We start from the raw sequence: 6,131 nt of genomic DNA, 5'->3' as shown, positions 1-6,131 counted from the left end.
GTTTACCTTGACCATTGGGAATTCCACAAACCAGTCGAGTGGCACAGAACAGTCGTTGATAAATCTCCACCATGAATTCTTTTGAAGGCATACCTTTGTCAAAAATTGCTTGATATGTCTTCAGCAACTTAGGAGCTAAGATATCCCTGAATCGGAAATACCAGACCGGAGAATACCCATCTGGCCCCGGGGCTGAACCATGTCGAAGTGATTCTATTGCAGCCGTTACCTCATCCAATCTTAGGGGCGCTGAGAGGATCCTTTGAGCCTCTTCCGACAGTTGTGGTAAGTCAAGCTGACGTATAAAGGCGTCCTGTTTGTCATCTACCTCTTTAACATGACCCTTGTACAGCTCTTGGTAAAAGAGGCGAAACTGGTTTGCTATTCCAGAAGGTGTAGCATGAAGACTTCCCCTGTCATCAGTAATCTGAGTTACCCATCTCTCTTCCTGTTGGCCCTTTAACCTTGAGGCTAATATTTTCCCCTGCCTTTCGCCGAACTCCCAATACTGGTGTTTTATCTGGGCATATATAAGTTCAGACTTGCGTGACTTGAGCAAATTCAGTTGAAAAGTTGACTGTTGAATTTCCGTGTAGAGGGCTGGAGACGGATTCTGAAAGTGCTTTTCCCATAAGTCTTTAATTACCGTCTCTAGCTCTTCCTCCCGTTGGGCTCGTTCTCGTTTCTTTGCTGTGGCATACGCAATTATACGACCTCTCATTACTGCTTTAAATGCTTCCCAAACGGTTAAGTAGTGATCCACCGATCCTTCATTACTCTGAAAAAACTGTGGCTTGGATTACACTGATTCTTAAACCGGGGAAGCCCGCATATCTCTGTTCAAGCTATCGCCCAATATCCTTGTTAAATGTTGACAACAAGATACTGACGGCTATATTAGCACAACGCCTTCAATCAGTAATAGCTTCGGTGGTGAACAGAGCTCAAGCAGGCTTTATCCGAGGTCGCTCGGGAGCTGATAATGTTCGGTTAATTACTAACTTAATAGCCACTTATAATGAGAAGCCGGAATCTGCGTTTCTAATCTCTATTGACGCTGAGAAGGCATTTGACCATGTGGACAGAGGGTTCCTGAGGAAGACGATGACATACCTGGGCTTTCCGGTAGAATTCCTTCGGTGGACCCAGTTGATATATCAGAATGCTACCTCGAGAATTAGAGTCAATGGAGAGCAGTCTGGAGTAGTCGATCTGGCATGCGGCACAAGACAGGGGTGTCCGCTTTCCCCACTCCTGTTTAACATCTGCATTGAGCCTCTTGCCCAGGCGGTGCGCCAAAGGACGAACATATATGGTATGAAGCACGGTCTCAGCGAATTTAAAATTCTGTTATATGCAGACGATGCCCTTTTGATGGTGACTGAGCCAGAGTCCTCTTTTCCAGCAATTATTAAGCTTACTGAAGAATTTGGCCAACTTGCAGGCTACAAAGTGAATTGGGGGAAAACAGAGGTACTCCAAGTGGGCGGTAAGAAGACTCCTGAGGCAGTGGGAAGGCGGTTTAGACTTCAGGAGGACTCGATTCAATACTTAGGAATACAAATTCCCAATCGAAGTCAAAACTTAGTGGGGATGAATTTTAGAAAGCTCCTGGAGAAAACACAAGCTGACTTTAACCGATGGAAACCCATCCCATTGTCATTGTGGGGTAAAGTGAATGCCCTCAAGATGGTTACTTTCCCCCGCTTCTTTTATGTTCTCCGAGGTCTCCATCAGTATATTCCACAGAAGTGGTTTAAAAGAGTCAATACTCTAATAACAAACTTCTTATGGGAAGGGAAAAGGCCACGACTTTCCTTGGCTAGGCTCCAGCTCCCAATTGATCAAGGTGGCTTTGGTATGCCAGACTTAAGTGCATACCATAGGGCCTATATGTTGGCAAGTGTTAGTAAGTGGAGGCAAGATGTAGGGAAGGAATCTCCAGACTGGGTGGCCCTCGAGGCTTCAACAGTGGCCCCTCTTTCTACGCTAGAGGTTTTGGGTTCGAAGCACCACCAAGGGGAAGTATTGCTTCCAGCAGTTCAGGCCACCAGGCGATTATGGCAGCTAATAGGTACCAAGCAAGGCTTTAACGCCTTCTTACATGGATCAATGACTCTTTGGGGAAACCCAGAATTGAGGATTGGAGGGTGCCAAGTGGTCTGGAAGGGTTGGATTGAAAAAGGGATAACATCTCTTGATCATCTACGAGACCCAAACAGAGAAGAATTCTGGACATTTAAGGAGCTTCAAGACAAGTATAATCTTGAATCTAACCAATGGCTACATTATTACCAAATAAAGATGGCGCTGACGCAGTTGCTGGGTCCGGATGCCTTGGCTGCCCCTGATCCACCATCCCTTTTAGCTGTATTAAGGCGGACATGGCAACAAGATAATCCAGTGCAAGCCCTGTACACGCACTTTCGATATGGGACGCAACAACAACAGCTAATTGAAGAATTACGGGTAAAATGGGCAGATGAACTGAACCTTAATATTTTACCATTCCAATGGTTCACAATCAACAGGGCGATCCGAAAAGTTTCTAAAGATCAATGCTTGATATTAATTCAGCAAAAAATTCATTTCCGTATTTACTGGACACCTGTTCGACTACACAAATTTAACCTCTTGACTTCACCAGCATGTTGGCGATGCCAGGGAAGTGAAGCGGGGCTAAGCCACATGATCTGGGCATGTCCGGTGCTGCTTGATTTCTGGGGCGATATACTCAGGTGGATAAACCGCGTATTGGGAGGTCAGCACAGATTTACAGCCATGCAAGTTCTTTTAAACCACTTCCCGTCAACATGGGTGTTGTCTCGCCCACAGCGATATTGGGGATTTCGGGCACTGATGACGGCAAAGAGGATAATCATGCAGACGTGGAGAACAGATTTTTCAGGAACCGTAGTGCAATGGTAAGAGGACATGCTGCGATTGGCGGTGGATGAAAGGCTGGCCTACCGACGAATGATGCAACAACAATTCGAGGACATTTGGGCACCATTTTTGGCGGCTGTCAATAATTTACAGGGTCCGGGATGTGAATTTGAACATAGTTCCCTCTAGGCTGTGGGGGCCAAGGTGGTCCAGAGAGCTATATCAAGTATTAGGCATACAATAGGCAGTGATAGATAAGTATGGGCAACAAGGGTGACGGGTCACAGGGTGTTGGATGAGTGGATAATTATGAACGACGTAATTTTGTTTGTTTAATTGTTAAATACTTATTATTACTATGGATCTATTATATATACTAATCTCAATAAATGATGAATGTTGGGGAAAAAAAATCTCCACCATGAATATGCCACTATATCATATCCCATAATATTCTCCAGGCCTAAAGGGTGTTTCTGAAACAAAAGGAATGAAGGGAAAACAGACCCGGGATCACCTTTGGCAAAAAACCCTGAATGCTCCTAATTTAATAGTTAGCTGGACACTGGGCTTCCATCAGAAATGTAGTTGTCAGCAAATGTAGTTGAACCACCTTGGTGGGAAGGGCAGGATACAAATCATAAATAAACTAAACTAAACTAAAGCCCACCATCGGGTTCTTTTTTGAATTGAAACTAAAAGCCAGCCATATTGAAGCATTGTGGGTAAGCCCTTCCGTACTTTCGTAGAAGGTGAGTGGCTGGACAAGAACTGGGTTCAGCAGAGCCATGACCCTGCAAAGAGACAATAGCCACTTTACTTGTGTGTATAGAATGAGCCCTCAGCCTATTGACTGGAGAAGTCTTTTCAATAAAAACAAGACAACCTGAACTGACACGAAAGAGTCTTCATTGATTCGTAACATTCAACCATGTACTGCTTGAGATCCTACAAGAAGGGAACAGAAGCTACCCCTGCCCAGAACGAACTATTGTCCCCACCAGCTGCGAGGTAGACCAGGCTCAGGATGTGTGACTGGCCAAGATCACCCAATTGAAAATTCGGTCTGCCGAATCTTTGTCTATAGGGCCGGGGACCTGCATAGCTTAGGGACTGCCTTTCATCCACATGTTCCTCGGAGAGCACTTCGGTCATGGTCACAAAATCTACTCTCAATCCCTGGCCTTAAAGAGGCCAGGCTCATGACAACTAGGGCCAGGCCCTTTTCTGTTGCAGCCCCAAGATGGTGGAACGAGCTCCCTGAGGAGGTCAGGGCCCTGTGAGAGCTTGCGTAGTTCCACAGGGCCTGTAAGACGGAGCTCTTTCCACCAGGCATTTGCAAATTAAGATCACAGGCTGAAACAGACCCTGAAACAACTGGGCCGTCTTGAACATGAACCTAAGATTGATCTTCCTATAGCACATCCAGCTGGAACAACAACTAGAAAATTTAAAGATCATTATAGCATCTGAAACGGTTTTATGCTTTTTGTACCTTTTGTATTTTAAATGTGGTTTTAATGTTCCATGGATGTACATGGATGTATAAGCCGCCCTGAGCCTTCTTTTGCAGGGAAGGCAGGAGATAAATTGAGTAAAATAAATAAAGAAAAATAAAATAGTCTGACATTGTAACCACCACAGTACAGGATTCTCCATCCAGAATGTATTGCCCATCAGCTTCATTTTGTGACTCTGCATGCTAGCGTAATAGGAGAGGAAGTCAATGTTGTTTTCTGTATCATTTTCTGTTTCTCAAGTCTAATTTTGCAAGCCATTATCATGTCCAAACAAGTCCTGTATAGATTATTGATTAATAATTAAAAAGAAATGCTATTGGAGGTGCTTCTGGCTGTTGCTTTTTTTTTTTTTTTTTAAGTTGCAAAGACAGGAGTTGAACCTGGGACTTTCTGGCTGGCAAGCAGAGGCTCTTCCACTAAGACACAACCCCTCTCTTCAGATTCCTTTCTTGTCCCCACTCATGAAGGGTTGTGGAGAGGTTAATATGGATGAGAGAAGAGAGTCATGTATAGATGACCCTGACTACTTTGAGGAAGGGAGGGGGGGAATGAGAGAGAGAGAGAGAGAAAGAGAGAGAGAGAGAGATCTTTCTTGGGTGCATGGATGTTTTGGTTCTAAATTCTTACACTGGCAGAAACAATAGCATCCCTAAGACAGCGATTAACATGTGAAATTCACTGCCACAGGAGGTGTTGGTGGCTACAAGCATAGACAGCTTCAAGAGGGGAATGGATAAGCTTGCCCCCCAAGGACGAAATAACGAGACAGACACCAAGTGTTGGAATAAAATTGGGCCACTTTATTAATTAACTTCATAAACAGCAAGGGTACCCCACCAGAGGCGGCCTGGCCAGGGCTAGGGGTCACCGCGACCGCTCCCCTGCCATATCGGGCGAGAGACCCAGCCCCCCGGCCAGAGCTGAGGGCCTCAGCTCCCTCCAGGCAGGCCCAGCAGGGAGGCCCGCACCAGAGGGCCCAAACCCAGACGCACCTCTCGCCGGAAAGGCACCCTCTAGCCGAGCCTCCTGGACAGTCTGCATTCTCCACCCGGGTCTTCAAACCCCAGGGTTGATCATGCCAGACCCCAAAGTCCCCAAAAGGGGGATGCTTCACAGTCCTCCCCGGGCCGCATAGTGCCCTAAACCCCAAAAACCTGCCACTACTAAGGCCAAGTCTCTACTTAGGGCTTAGCACCCACCGGGAGGCCCAAAGCCACCCGCAACCCTTGCTGCAAACCTCTCAGGAAAAGTATATTACCCTTTTCCGAGAGATGGACCCCATCCCCTCTGTAGAGGTCAAGACATCTCACCATAATGTCCGGATGGGCAAATAGTGGCCCAACCCCTTCTCGAGCAACTTTTAAAAGCTCCTTATTAGCCTTGTACCTGGCCCTTTCTACGGCTGCGGGGTCCAAAGCACAACGCCATACCAGGCGGGGCAGCATGGCTGACCACACTATGATGGTCCCCGGCCATCGCTCCCGAATGTGCAAAAAAAGGCAGCAGGCCCGCCCATTGAAGGCCACGGCGCCCCTGCCGGGCGGGGCAGCATGGCTGACCACACTATGATGGTCCCCGGCCATCGCTCCCGAATGTGCAAAAAGGCAGCAGGCCCGCCCATTGAAGGCCACGGCACCCCTGCCGGGCGGTGCAGCATGGCTGACCACACTATGATGGTCCCCGGCCATCGCTCTTGAATGTGCAAAAAGGCAGCAGGCCCGCCCA

This window comes from Heteronotia binoei, chromosome 3, assembly GCF_032191835.1.
Source record: "Heteronotia binoei isolate CCM8104 ecotype False Entrance Well chromosome 3, APGP_CSIRO_Hbin_v1, whole genome shotgun sequence".
Taxonomy (NCBI): domain Eukaryota; kingdom Metazoa; phylum Chordata; class Lepidosauria; order Squamata; family Gekkonidae; genus Heteronotia; species Heteronotia binoei.
Note: the sequence above shows the minus strand (reverse complement) of the source record.